This window comes from Desmodus rotundus, chromosome 4 (genome assembly GCF_022682495.2).
Source record: "Desmodus rotundus isolate HL8 chromosome 4, HLdesRot8A.1, whole genome shotgun sequence".
NCBI lineage: Eukaryota > Metazoa > Chordata > Mammalia > Chiroptera > Phyllostomidae > Desmodus > Desmodus rotundus.
The window spans coordinates 69721946-69737415 of NC_071390.1; positions in this window are offsets into that span (position 1 = coordinate 69721946).

Sequence of the window (15470 nt, forward strand, 5' to 3'; positions counted from 1 at the left end):
GCAATATGTCATCAGCACTTTTATAGGGATAGCATTGAATCTATAAATTGCTTTGGATAGTATGGCCATTTTGATGATGTTAATTCTTCCAATCCATGAGCATGGTACATGATTCCATTTGTTTGTGTCTTCCTTAATTTGTTTCTTCAGTGTTTTGTAGTTTTCTGAGTACAGGTCCTTTACCTCCTTGGTTAGGTTTATTCTTACGTACTTTATTATTCTTGGTGCTATATCAAATGGGAATTTTTCCCTGATTTCTGTTTCTGACATTTCATTGTTGGTGTAGAAGAATGCATTTGATTTCTGAGTATTGACTTTGTATCCAGCTGTTTTGCCAAATTCATTTATTAGGTTGAATAGTTTTTTGATGGAGTCTATAGGATTTTCTATGCACACTATCATGTCATCTGCAAACAGTGACAGGTTCATTTCCTCCTTTCCAATTTGGATGCCTTTTATTTCTTTTTCTTGTCTCATTGCTGCGGCTAGGACTTCCAGTACTATTTTGAATAGGAGTGGTGAGACAGGGCATCCTTGTCTTGTTCCTCATCTTAGTGTGAAAGCTCTAAGATTTTATCCATTGAGTATGATGTTGACTGTAGGTCTCTCATACTTGGCCTTTATTATGTTGAGGAATGCTCCCTCTATTCCCACTTAGCTGATTGTTTTTATCATAATTAGGTGCTATATCTTAGCAAATGCTTTTCCTCCATCTATTGATATGATGATGTGATTTTTGTCTTTGTTTTTGGTTATGTGGTGTATTATGTTTATTGATTTGCGAATACTGTACCATCCTTGCATCCCTGGATGAATCCCACTTGATCATGGTGTATGATCTTTTTAACGTATTGCTGAATGCAGTTTGCCAATGTTTTGTTGAGGAATCTAGCATCTATGTTTATCAGCGATATTGGCCTGAAGGTTTCTTTCTTTGTTTTGTCTTTATCTGGTTTTGGGACTAGGATGATGTTGGCTTCATAAAAAGAGTTTGGGAGTCTTGCATCTTCTTGAGTTGTTTGAAATAATCTGTGGAGGATGGGGGTTAGCTCTCCCTTAAACGCTCTGTAGAATTCTCCTATGAAAGTGTCTGGTCCAGGGCTTTTGTGTGCCAGAAGCTTTTTGATTACTGTTTCAATTTTATCAGGTCTTATTGGTCTGTGCAGGTTTTCTGCTTCTTCTTCATTCAGTTTTGGAAGATTATATTTTTCGAGAAATGTGTCCATTTCATCTAGGTTTTCACATTTCTTGGCATATAGTTCTTCATAGTAATTTCATACAATCCTTTGTATTTTGGCGGTATCAGTTGTAGTCTCTCCTCTTTCATTTCTGACTGTGTTTATTTGGGTCCTGTCATTTTTTCTTGATGAGCCTACTTAAAGGCTTGTTGATTTTGTTTATCTTTTCAAAGAACCAGCTCCTGGATTCATTGATCCCTACAATTGTGTTTTTAGTCTCTATGTCATTTAACTCTGCTCTGATCTTGGTTATTTCCTTCCTTCTACTTGCTCTGGGTTGTCTTTGTTGTTCCCTGAGTTCTTGTAAGTGTAGGGTTAGGTTCTTTATTTGAAATGTTTCTATTCTTTTTAGGTAGTCCTGTAGTGCTATGAACTTCCCTCTCGGGACTTACTTTGCTGTGTCCCATAGGTTTTGGGTTGTTGTGAGTTCATTTTCATTTGTTTCCAGAAAGTTTTTGATTTCCTCCCTAATCTCATTCTTGACCCATCATTGTTTAATAGCATGCTATTCAGTCTCCATGATTTTGAGTGTTTGGGGTTTTTTCCTTTCGGGTTGGTTTGTAGTTTCAGTGCCTTGTGGTCAGAGAAAATGCTTGATATGATTTCAATTTTTTTGAATTTGTTGAGGCTTGCTTTGTGTCCTATCATGTGGTCTATTTTGAAAAAGTTCCATGTACACTTGAAAAGAACGTGTATTTTGCTTCTTTGGGGTGAAAGGCTCTATATATATATCAGTTAATTCCATTTCCTCTAGGGCATTGTTCTGTGCCACAATATCTTTGTTGATTTTTTTTTTGAATATCAATCCATTTTTGACAGTGGGGTGTTAAAATCTCCTACTAATAATTTTTTTGTTGTCAATATCTTTCTTGAAGTCCTCCAAGATTTTATTTATGTATTTTGGTGCTCCTATGTTGGAAACATATATAGTTAGTATGTTTATGTCTTCATGATGGATTCTTCCCTTGGGAATTATGAAGTGACCTGCTGGGTCTCTTTTTATGCCTTTTTTTTTGAAATCTGTTTGTCCCATAGGAGTATTGCTACCCGGGCTTTTTTTCCTATCCTTTTGCTGGGAATATTTCATTTCCAGCCTTTCACTTTAAGTCTGTGTAGGTCTTTTGTTCTGAGGTGGGTTCCTGTAGGCAGCATGTGTATGGGTCGTGTTTTCTTATCCATTCCGCTATTCTGTGTCTTTTGATTGGGGCATTTAATCCATTTATGTTTAAAGTTATTATTGATAGGTATTTATTCATTGCCATTTTTTTGGTTCCTGTGTTTCTCTCTCTTTCAGTGTTTTTCTTCTGTTTCTTAAAGGAAACCCTTTAGCATGTGTTACAGAGAAGATATGGAGCAGGTTTATATTCTTTATGGATTCTTTTGTTTGGGAAGGTCCTTTTTTTTGGCTTTCCATTTTAATTGAGAGCCTTGCTGGATAAAGTAGGCTTGGTTGCATGCCTGTGGTTCTCATTACCTGGAATATTTTTTGCCATTCTCTTTTGGCTTGGAGCGTTTCCATTGAGAATTCAGCTGCTAACCCTATTGGGGCTCCCTTGTATGTTACTTCCTGTTTCTCCCTTGCTGCCTTTAAGATCCTCTCTTTGTCTTGGAATTTTGCCATTTTAATTATGATGTGTCTTGCAGTGGGCCTCTTTGAGTTCCTCTTGCTTGGGACTCTCTGTGTTTCCTGATTTGTGTGACTTTTTCTCTCCCTTCAAATTAGGGAAATCAAATTGAGTAAATTTTACATGATTACTTTTTCAAACAGATTTTCTATCCCTTGCTCTTCTTCTTCTCCTTCTGGTACCCCTATTATATGGATATTATTATGTTTCATTTTGTCCCTCACTTCCTTTAGCCCCTCTTAACTCTTTCTGAGCCTCTTTTCCTTTTCTTGCTCATTCTGGGTGTTTTTTTCTACCTTTTCTTTCAGCTCGTTGATCTGATCCTCTGCTACATCAAACCTGCTTTTGATTCATTCTATTGTGTTCTTCAAGTCAGAGATTGTATTTTTCATGTCCTCCTGTCCCTTGTTGATAATTTCTATTTTTTTAAAGAGCAATTTTTTTAACAACTCTTTTATTTATTTACTTACTTATTTATTTTTAGAGTGAGGGGAAGGGAGGGAGAAAGAGAGAGTGAAATATCTGTGTGTTGTTGTCTCTCATTTGTCCCCCAATGGGGACCTGGCCTGCAATCCAGGCATGTTCCCTGACTGGGAATCAAAACAGCAAGCCTTTGGTTTGCAGCCTGCACTCAATTCACTGAGCTACACCAACCAGGGCTCTGTTTCCTTTTTCATTTGATATAATTTGCAGTGATTTCATTGTAGTTTCCCTGCAGTTTTTGGTAATTCTCTGTGAGCTCATTAAGCATCCTTATAACCAATGCTTTGAACTCAATATCTGATAGTCGGCTTGCCTGTTTTCCATTTAACGTTGTTTCTGAGACTTCCTCCTTTCCTTTCATTTGGGGATTTTTTCTTTGTTTTCCCATTGTTTGTGAAACTCTTCCTGTTAGCCTCTGCTTCTTAAGTTGCTTTGTTCTGACCCCTTGGATTTATGATGTAATTTCTGTGGTAGAATATGTGTCAGATTCAGTGGTATAGTCTCCTTGATCTCCCAGGCTTATTGATCTTGGGCTGTGGTTTATGTTGGCTCTGTGTATGTCTTCAGTTTTTGGTTGTTGTTGGGTGTTTCTTTGGTGGGTTCTTCCCTCCAGCTGATTAACTGAGGGTCAGTCTGTCCACCACCTCTTATTTTCTGTTGCGTAGGTGTGGGCAGGTTGTGTTTAGCTGGTTCTTACTTGTGTACAAGGTTTTGAGGCTTTTCTCTTACTCTTGTTCAATTGTTTGTTCTGAGTAATTTCTCCACCATTTAATTGTGTTTCCAGATAGGTCCTGGGTTGAGTTAGTGTGGCTTCCACTCCCTCCTTCACCATCTTCTGTTCTTATCTATTGGTTCTTTTTTGGTGGGTTTCCTCTTCCAGGAGGTATCCTGGTGTTCACAGCTTCTAACTACACTTTTTTTTATGATAGGTTGGAGGGGGAAGGTGAAATGGTTTAAGACAGCAGGAGTGTATTCTATCATATTTAAAGTTCCAGCCCTTAGAGAAGAGATAGGAGATCCTATGGATATGTATAGAGTTAACTGTGATATTTCACCCACCTAACCACTTTTTAGAAAGGGTGGGAAGAAGATAAGACTCTTGTTGTGGGGGAGGAAGGATTGTGAGTTGGATCTAGAAAGCAGTGAGCTTGTGGGAGGTCAGATTATGAGGTAAAATGAGAGTAAAGAGTAGAGAATAGGTGTAATGTGTGAGAGAATAGAGTTAACCACAACAGTTCAGGGAAAAGTGAAGTGCGCTAAAATCTGGGAGGGGTGCTGTTTAGTATTTACAAATGTATGGAACATCTATTATTTACAATAGTAATGGAGCAATAATCATATGACAGAATCTATGTGATCTGGATAAGTAGAATACGGAGTATAGGTCCTAGAGTCGTGTGCTAATGGAACACAAGTGAAGTGAAAGACAGAAAATTAAAAATACACTATGAAAGAGCAAACAAGGGGAAACCAGTCAAGCAATGCAAATTAACCAGTCAAGGGAAGATGACTAAACAGAAAGAAGAGAAATACAAAAATACTAATAAAATGAGTGTTGTAAGAATAATGAAAAAAAATAATAAAAATATACAATAACTTGCAAGTTCTCTGGAGTAGCAAAGTGAAGTTTGTTTCACCGTCTCCACTGTTGGGATGCCCCCTCTTTGGGTCCAACTCTGGTCTTTTCACAGTTCCAGGTTTTATTGTCTCACTTGTGGGAATTAAAAAAAGAAAAAGGAAAAAAAGCCTCCTGCTGGCTCAAACTGGCCAAGCCAATTTTGGTGGTCTTTTGTGCTGCAATAGGCTCAGGGAGGCTTAGTTTAGCTCTTCTCCATTCCGACCAGCACAGGGCCAGCCTCTAGCTTAGTTTCCCAGCAGGCCCCTGTCTCGCAGGTTCAGGCATGCACCCTCCTTGGGGCTATAGGTGTGAGTGGGGGCCTTCTGTGGTGTGCACTCTCTCAGGTGCCTGGGATGTGGGCTCGGTGCCCCCCACAGTCCTGTGGAAGTGCTGCATGGCTGCGTGGAGAGGAGGCTGGAAGTGCTGCTGCAGGAGAATTCCCCAAACTGCCACTGAGTATCTCTTTTTTTTCACTTTTTCTTTTTGAGAAATTCCTCCTGCTCAATCCTGCTGCTCCATACAAGGAAGGGCCTGTCTTCTCACACAGCCCACCTCTCCAGCTAGACCGGGGACTGTCTGTGTCAGGGTCGGTCACAGCCCAACTCTCAACTCTTCCAAGCCAGCACACACTGTCTCCATGGGTTTACCACTTCGTCCTTATTCCCCATCCTGTGACTTCAAGCAATCAGTTCTCTCTAGATGCTGCTCAAACCTTATTTGGCAGGGCTGGGAGCTGTTAACCCAGCTCTCTCCCAGGAGTCCTGCAGCAGACCTGGCAGGCGCAAGGCCTGGGGCTGCAGTCATCCTGGTCCCCACGCTGGTCCCAGGAACCTTATTGCCCTGAAGCAATCCCCTTACCGTCTCATTTTTCAGTGTCCTGTATACTTTTTGGCCTCCTATCTTCATATATGCTGGGGTACTGTTGGCTGTTCTCTTCGTTCCTCAGTAGATTGGCTAAGTGTTTCAACTGTGTGCAAGGGGAAGTGGACTCTGCTCCCACCTATCTCACTGCCCTCTTCCTGATTCCTCATTGTGGTTTTAATCTGCATCTCTTTGATGCCTGGTGATGTTGAGCTTCTTTACATATGTCTGTGGGCCATTTGTATATCCTCCTTAGAGAAGTGTCTATTCAGGTCCTTTGCCCATTTTTAAATTGGATTGTTTGTATTCCTGGTGTTGAGTCATATGAGTTCTTTATATACTTTGGACATTAAACCCTTGTCCAATGTATCATTGGCAAATATGTTTTCCCATACAATCGGTTCCCTTTTCATTTTGATGATGGTTTCTTTTGCCATGCAGAAGTTTTTTAATTTGATGTAGTCCCATTAGTTTATTTTTTCTTTATTTTCCTTACCCTAGGATATATCCTAGGATATATCCTATTTGGATATACCCTAGGGTATATCCAAAAATACTGCTATGTGGGATATCTGAAATTTTATTGCCTGTGTTTTTCTCTAGGACTTTTATGTTGTCATGACTTATATTTAAGTATTTTATCCATTTTGAGCTTATTCTAGTGTATGGTATAAGTTGGTTGCCTAGTTTCATTTTTTTGCATGTACAAGTCCTGTTCTCCCAACACCATTTAGTGATGAAGCTATTTTTACTCTAGAATGCTCATGCCTCTTTGTCAAATATTAACTGACCATAGAGACATGGGTTTATTTCTGGTCTCTCTATTCTGTTCCATTGATCTATGTGTGTTCTTATGCCAGTACCAGACTATTTTGTTTACAGTGGCTTTGTATTATAGTTTCATACTAGGTATTGTGATCCCTCCTACTTTGTTCTTCTTCCTCAAAATTGCTGAGGCTATTTGGGGTATTTTTTGCTTCCATATAAATTTTTGAAATGTTTGTTCTAGATCTGTGAAATATGCCATTGGTATTTTAATAGGAATTGTGTTGAAGTTATAGATTCTTTGGGGTAGTATGCACATTTTAATGATGCTAATTCTCCCAATCCATGAACATGGTATACACTTCTCTTTTATTTGTATCTCCCTCAATTTCTTTCTTCAGTGTTCAATAGTTTTACAAGTACAATTCTTTTTATTCCTTTGTTAAATGCATTTCTAGATCTTTATTTTCCTTGTTGCTATAGTAAATGGGAATTTTTCCCCTAGTTTATCATTCTGATAGTTCATTGTTGGTGTACAAAAAAAACAAAAAACAAAAAACAAAAAAACAAGAGAGGACAGAGTAAGATGACACTGGAAATAGGCAAGAAGAGGGCCACACAGGGCTTGGTAGTAGGTGGTGAATGGTTTGATCTTTATGTAAGAAAGAAAGTCATACAAGGGTTTTAAGCTGGGGCATGTGTTAAGTAGTTTTTACATTTGAAAAAAACCATCTCTATACTAGAGATGGTTTTTAGAGGATTTCATGAAAACTGAATAAACACAGGAAGGTGACTTTGTAGATTATAGCTGCAGTTCATAATGGTTCTATGGATTAGGGTAATGAGAAGAAAACAAAGGATGATGGGAAAGCAGGTCAGAGGCAAACTTGTCTGAATTGCAGATCAGTTATTTGGTTCTGAGCAGAGTGGGGCAGCATGGTATCAAGAATAGGCTCTAGGTTGTTGACTAACACAACTAGATCAATGGTTTTGGAGTTTTCCAAAATAAAATCAATGGAAGAGAACTAAAAAAAAATGCCATTGATTTCTGAATAATGATTTTGTATCCTGGTATTTTGCCAAACTACTTATTAGGTTGGGTAGTTTTTTGGTGGAGACTATAGGGTTTTCTATGTGCATTGTCATGTCATTTGTGAGTAATAACAGACCTGCTTCTTCCTTTCCAATTTGGATGCCTTTTATTTCTTTTTCTTTTCTGATTTTTGTGGCTAGAACTTCCAGTACTATGTTGAATAAGAGTGGTGAAAACACACACCCTTGTTTTACTCCTTATCTTAAGTGGAAAGCTTTTGGTATTGCCCATTGAGTAGTATGAGGTTAGCAGTGGGTTTCTTGTATATGACCTTTATTATGTTGATGTATACTCCCCCTATATCTGCTTTGCTGATTATTTTAATCACAAATGGATGTTATCAATTGCTTTTGCAGCATCTATTGATATAATCATGTGATTTTTGTCTTTCCTTTTGTTTATGTGATCTATTACATTTATTGATTCATGAATATTGTACCATCCTTGAATCCCTGAGGTGAATCCCACTTGATCATGGTGTATAATCTTAAATGTATTGCAGATGTGGTTTGCCAATATTTGTTAAGGATTTTAGTATCTATGTATATCACTGATATTGGCCTGTAGTTTTCTTTCTTTGTTGTGTCTTTGGAACAGCAAAGCCTGTTATACTACTCCAAAACCTGGTTTTGGAATTAGTATAATACTGGCCTCATAAAAAGAGTTTGGGAACCTTTCTTCTTCTTTAATATTTTGGAATAGTTTGAAAAGGATAAGAGTTACTTGTTTAAATATTTGTAAACTTCTCCTGTGAAGCCATCCAATCCAGGGCTTTTGTATGCCAAGAGTTTTTTGACCACTGCTTCAATTTTACTAGTTGTTATCAGTCTATTCAGGCTTTCTGCTTCTTCTTGATTCAGTTTTGAAAGATTGTGTGTTTTTGATATTTATCCATTTTTCCCAGGTTGTCCAGTTTCTTGGCATATATTTGTTCATAGTAATTTTTTACAACCCTTTATATGTCTGTGATATTGGTTGTAACTTCACCTCTTTAGTTTCTGATGTTATTTATTGGAGTCTGTTCTCTTTTTTCTTGATGAGTCTTGTTACAGGCTTGTCAATTTTGTTTATATTTTCAAAGAACCAGTTCCTGGGTTGATTGATCCTTTAAATTGTCTTTTTAGTCTCTATGTCATCTAATTCAGCCCTGATCTTGATTCTTTCCTTCCTTTTACTCACTCTGGGCTTTGGTTGTTGTTGTTCCACTAGTTCTTGTAGATGTAGGGTTAGGTTGTTTATCTGAGATTTTTCTATCATCTTTAAGTAGGCCTGTATTGCTATGAACTTCCCTTTTAGAACTTCCTTTGCTGTGTCCCATAGGATTGGGGTTGTTGTGTGTTCATTTTCATTTGTTTCCAGATACTTTTCGATTTCTTCTTTGATCTCATTGTTAACCCATTCATTGTTTAATAACATGCTATTCGGTCTCCATGGATTTAATTGTTTTTGAGTTTTTTCCTTGAGGTTGGTTTCTAGTTTCAAGCCATTGTGAGCCAAGAAGATGTTTGACATGATTTCAATTTTCTGGAATTTTTGAGGCTCAATTTGTATTGTATCAAGTGGCTTATCTTTGAAAAGTTTCCATGTTCGTTTAAAAACAACGTAAATTTGCTTCCTTAGGTTGAAATGTTCTGTATATATCAATTAAATCAATTTCATCTACAGCATCATTCAATGTCACAATATCCTTGTTGGTTCTTTGTTTGAAAGATTTACCCATTGTTGACAGTGGGGTGTTAAAATTCCCTATGATGACTGTGTTGCTGTTGATATTTTTTTTATGTCATCTAAGATTTTCCTTATATATTAGTTGCTCCTATTTTGGTTGCATATATGGTTACAAGGGTTATATCTTCTTGTTGGACTACTCCCTTAATTATTATCTAGTGACCTTCTTTGTCTCTTATTATGGCCTTTGTTTTGAAGTCTATTTTGTCTGATGTAAGTATTTCTACCCTTTCTTTTTTTCTGATGTTCATTTGCTTGGAATAATTTTTTTCCATCCCTTCAATTATAGCCTGTGTAGATCTTTTGTTCTAAGGTGGGTCTCCTTTAGACAGCATATATGGAGGTCACGTTTTCTTATCCATTCAGCCATCCTATGTCTTTTTATTGGAACATTTAACCAATTTACATTGAAGATTATTATTGATAGGTACTTATTTGTTGCCATTATTCCTTTTTTACCTATTTTCCTCTCTCTCTCTCTCTCTCTCTTTTTTTATCTTTCTGAAGCAGTCCCTTTAGCATCTCTTGCAGTGCTGGTTTCATGGAAGTGTACTCTTTTAACCTTTTTTTTTTATTTTTTGGTCTGGGAAGCTCCTTATTTTACCTTCCATCTTAAATGAGAGCCATGCTGGATAGATAGTCTTGGTTGCAGACCTTTGCTTTTCATTAATTGGAATGTTTTGTGTCATTCCCTTCTGGCTTGTAATGTTTCTGTTGAGAAATCCTCTGATAGCATTGTTAGATCTCCCTTGTATGTTACTAGCTGTCTGTCCCTTGCTGCCTTTAAGATTCTCTCTTCGTGTTTAAATTTTCCCATTTTTATTATATTATGTCTTAGAGTGAGCTTCTTGGGGTTCATCTTGATTAGGACCCACTGTGCTTCCAGGACTGCATGACTTTTTCCCTCTTCAAGTTAGAGAAATTTTCTATCATTGGTTTTCCAACACGTTTTCTATCTCTTGCTCCTTTTCTTCTCCTCTGGTATCCTTATGATGCAAATATTATTACACATCATGTTGTCCTGCAGCTCCCTTAAACTATCTTTTTTCCTTTTGAGTATTTTTTCATTTTGTTGCTTTGTCTGGGCGTTTTTTTCTACCTTGTTCTCCAGTTCACTGATTTGATCCTGTACTTCATCTAGCTTACTTTTAATTCCTTCAAGTGTATTCTTCTTTTCAGATATTGTATTCTTCATTTCTTCCTGGATCTTATTCATAGTTTCTATGTCCTTTTTCATAGGGATGTAGTTCCCACTAAGTTCCTTATAGCTCCCACAGAGTTCCTTGTTATTCTCACTGAGCTCCTTGAGCATCCTTATAATCATTCTTTTGATCTCTAAGTATGATAGATTGCTTGCCTCAATTTCATTTAGCACTCTTCCTGGGTTTTCCTCCTTTCCTTCAGTCAGGTGTTGTTTCTTTGTCTCCCCATTTTAGGTGACTGCATATTTATTTCTTTCTGCATATTTGATTGATCTGCTTTGACTGCCTGTATTCATGAGGTTGGCTTTTGTGGTAGGAGATGTGTGGAACTCAGTGGTGCAGTCTCCTTGATCTTCTCAGCTGGATTCTCTTGGAATGTGCTTTATGCCATTTAGTGGGCTCTCTCGTAATTGGGTTTTGGTTGTTGTGGGGTCATTCTTTGGTGGGTTCTTTCCTCTGGCTGGCTGACTGACTGAGAGTCACACCTCCCACCACATCTCATATGCTGTTGTACAGGTGCAGATGGTAAAACCCTCCTATGTATTCCTTGGCTTCAAAAATTTGTATCAGCTGAGATTACATTGATTGTTCAGGTCACTTGTTGGAAGATCAATTGAAAATCCATGCTGGGAGCATAAGCAAATGGGCTCAGCTTCCACTTACTTGTCTGCCATCTTCTGAATCACTGGGGGGAGGTGACTGCATGCATGTCATTCAAGAGACTGAGCACTTCTAGGGCATGCTGTGTTTCTTTCTGTTTGTATTCCCTCATCAAACTGTCAGAGAAACAGCCATAATAATGGATGATGCATGATTACCAGTGACTAGAACTCAGTGCCAGGAAGATCAATTTTGGTTCACATATGGGCAACAGCCTTTGTTATCATACACATTTAACTCTCCTCAGTGTATTCAAATGTTCAAAAGGCAGCTGGTGTCCCACTGGGTCCCTTCATCCTCACTCACAGCACTCCCCCTGCCCCCATCCCCTACCCCCGTCTGTCAAAAGTGTCACAGGTTGTCTGCCTCTCAACCATTTGCAAAGTCTCCACACAGTCACCAGGAGTTGGGCAGCAATGACAGGTATGTTAACCCTAGCAATACCCTGCACAACCTTCCTTCAGCCCCCTGCTCTGTGCCTGGCTAGGGAGAACAGCTAACTCGTCTTGGTCATCATTCCCTGAGCACAGCACTGTGTGGTCCACTTCTTCTCCCTCATGCCTTCCCTAGTTCAAGTGCAAACTTCATGTTTTAAATACCAAGCAGTCACTGCAAGTTTATATGCTGTTGGGATGTTCCAGTCGGAATGATCCAGTAGCAGATTCAGGTGATAGAAATGATCATTGTAGGAGCAGTTGAGGTCTGAACTGGAAACCTTGAGGAGAGGGATTCTGCTTAACTCTTCTTTATTTCTCTAGCACGTAAAACTCAGGAAAAAGTACTGAGGAAGCAAGAGTGAGCACATCAGACCCAGACTGAGAACCACATTAATTCCTGGAAAAGACAGCACAGTACCATGCTGAGATGTAGAGGACCAGCAGAAGCTTGTCAGGTAGGATTGTTTCAGGCAAAGACAGCATCATGTGCAAAGACCAGGATACCTGGGAAAGAGCTGGGTGTGTTTAGTCATAGGATGTGCAGGGATTGGAAGAGCTGAGGAGGTCTGAGCAGGGATCACAAGTCATGCCCATGGACTGAATTGTGTCACTAACTGACCATCACTCCAGCAACAGTAGAGAGGACAACTTGGAGGGATGCAAACTCTGGTGAGAGGGGAGGCCTTTGAGAGGCAGCCCCAGGGGTCCAGAGGTGATGATAATTTGGGCCAGGAGACAAGTGTAGGAACAAGATGGCCATTAGAGAACTGGTTAACTGGACCTGGAGGATGGTTTACCAAGATGGATAAGGAGGAAAGATGTAGCTAAGGGTGGGTCCAGGTTCTTGCTGTATGGACAGAACTGTTCATTGAGAACAAGAACATGATGAGAAACGAAGATGCCAGGACCTTGATGCCAAGGTTGGAGGCAGAGCCCTGCATGTCCTTGTTGGGAGACCACGGGCTCAACTGAAAGAGCATGGGGCCAGGGTGGTGGAAGAGGTGGTAGGTGATGAGGTAGGATGGGTTTTTCTTCCAGGGTCCCTGCAGGGCTGCTCCATGTACTGCTCTTCTCCAGTCTTTAATAATGGTGAGAGGCATGGTTCTCTTTTCTAGAAAGTGCAGACTTAGTTGTGCTTTAGGAGGATCACTCTGACTGCTAAGGAAGGTGAAAGGATCCTGCAGACCAGGGCCTGGTGAGAGGTTGTTAAACAGTCCAGGAGGGAGGCCATAAGCCTAAACCAGGGAGAGGTCAAATGGCAGTAAGGCTGGACAGGGCTTCTACTACAGTGAGTGGGGTATGACCAGAATGTGGAAAACAAGAGGCAATGGGAAGAGGAGAGAGCCAAAAGCACCAGCACTTGGGTTCTGTGAGCCCCAAACATCCTGGTGGTTTACCAAACCTGGACAAGGCAAAATTAGATAAGCAGGTACATTCTGGACAGAGCTGGTGGTACTAGCTCAATCCCTGAACGCTTGGGCCATGGGACACTGGCGGCCTCCCTCAGGCCACAGGGATTTACCCCGGGTCCACTGATGCATTAGAAATATTGGGAAGCAAAATGAGTGGAAAGAGAAACAGTTCTCCTTACTTCTTGAGCTGATTTCTCACTCAGGGGGGTTGTAATATTTGGGATATTTTGATAGAAGGAGAGGCTGAGGCCAGCTGTGCAGGCAGGAAGTTGAAGGACTCAGAGCTGCCTCAGAGCAGCAGGTCCTGGAGTGTTTGCTGCCCAGGAGCTAGACAGAGAATAGGGAGGGTTGAGACTCCTTTCTGACTCCATCTTAATTGGCCCAAAGCCACAAATAATGAGAGACCTGGTCAACAAAACTGCACATCAGGCCACACACTTCCCCTCTGCTAAAACAAACACTGATCTTAAGACCCAGGCACCATGGAAAGAGTCCTGCTGCATTCTCTAACAGAGATGCTCTAAGTCTAGAACTTTGGAAAGGTCACCCACCCCCAGGGCCTATTTGTGGTGGGGATGCTCATGGTCTCAACAAGGACCCTATTAGATGGTTCCAGGAGCAGATGACAAGGAGTCCAGCAATTTATAATGCTATGAGGTGATCAGGCATAGACACACAAGGATCAGTTTTGAGGAAGCAGGACTTTGGCCCCTACCTGTAATGCACAAGACAAGGCACCTCACCATGGGCAGAGAACAGAGGACATGGCCCTCACTGAGTGAGGGCTCCGAGCCTGGGGATCTGGATTGGAATAATCAGTTCAGACTATGAGTAAGTCTCAGGAATAGGAAGAGGGGGCACAAGTGAGTCTCAGGCATACTAGAGACCAAGTTCTGGGCCCTGATACCAAGTGTTACTCTGGATATAGAAGAGCATTCCCTGAATACACTGCTGAGATCAGAGTGCTTCTGAAAGTCTAATCCTGCAGGGGGAATGCCAGGTCTGCCCTAAGGTAAGTTTGGGAGTGCCACAGCACAGAAGGGTATGTTCTCTCCAACCTTCAGGAATATTCAGGGTGGAGAGGCTCGGTGGTCCCCCAGGCATCACATAGCAATCTAGAACTGCTCTACTCTTCTGTTGCTCAGTGTCCTGGAGAGCAAGAGGAAACTAAAGTCTAGGTAACTCTGGAAACACAGAGGGCCGTATAGTGAGGAGAACAAGTTTCTAACTCAGGATTTGGGGGCTCCCGCATTTCCCCCTCCTCCTTGATCTGGGATGTAGGACAACAGTGCCCCATGTTCTATGGTGCTGGTACTCAGAGGAAAGAGCTCCAGGGTACACTCTGCTCATCAGAGTATCTCTTCTAGCCTGTACATGCAGCCTCACCTCTATGCTTGCAGTGCACATGCCTTCAGACATATGCTGGCCCCTTTCCTCTTTCCCTGGTGTCTCCCCAGTATTTTGGGTTTCTGGAAAGGCAGAGCTGGGTCCCAGATGTTCGTTGCTGTGCCACCACAGCCCACAGCAAGGCTCACCAAATATGTGTATGAAACAAGTACCAGTTTATGCTTACAGTTTATAAAGGACTTCCGTTATTTCAAACCTCATAACAAGCCAAGGCCATGTTTATTTCAATCATCTCCCATTTATGGTGAGGAAGCTGACTCCAGGAAGTTATGCAATTTGCTGGAGGTTGAAAACCTTGAAAGTGGAAGTGCTGGATTTTGAACTCACATCTGCCTGAGTCCAATTTCAGTCCTTCTTCACTGCTTTCCAGCATGAGAGTATGCATATGAAAGGAGAGACAATCAGATGATGTTACTTGTATACATTCACAAGATTTGGGGATTGCAAATTAAAATCACAAAAATGACCCCAACTCCATTTTCATAAAAAAAGCAAGGTGGGTGAACCCATTTTAGACAAATGGGGAGAATTAGCAAAGGCTGGAAGTAGCCATGGGTGCCTCTATGTTTTGGTTACTTACCCTCTCACACATAGGTTGAATTCTGGTCTTTAGACACCTCCCATCATTCTTAATCCATTTTTCCTATGAGTGAGGACTTTGCCTCTTGTGGGAGGTTTTCTCCAATCCAGGAGGTATCAAATGGAGCTGGAGTCCGGTTGACCAGGTCCCACTTGTTTGCTGGTATCCTGGCACTTCCCCTGCCTGGAGCCTCAGTTTCCCTGTAAGGAAATGTTAAGGAGGGAGTGATAACACATAGCCGATTGATAGGCTGTGAAGACTCAATAGACACATTCAGAGCTGGGGATAGAACTTACACTGAGCAAGTACCAGAAATGCTAATTAGTATCACCTCTGGAATTACTTTTTGGTTTCACAGCTC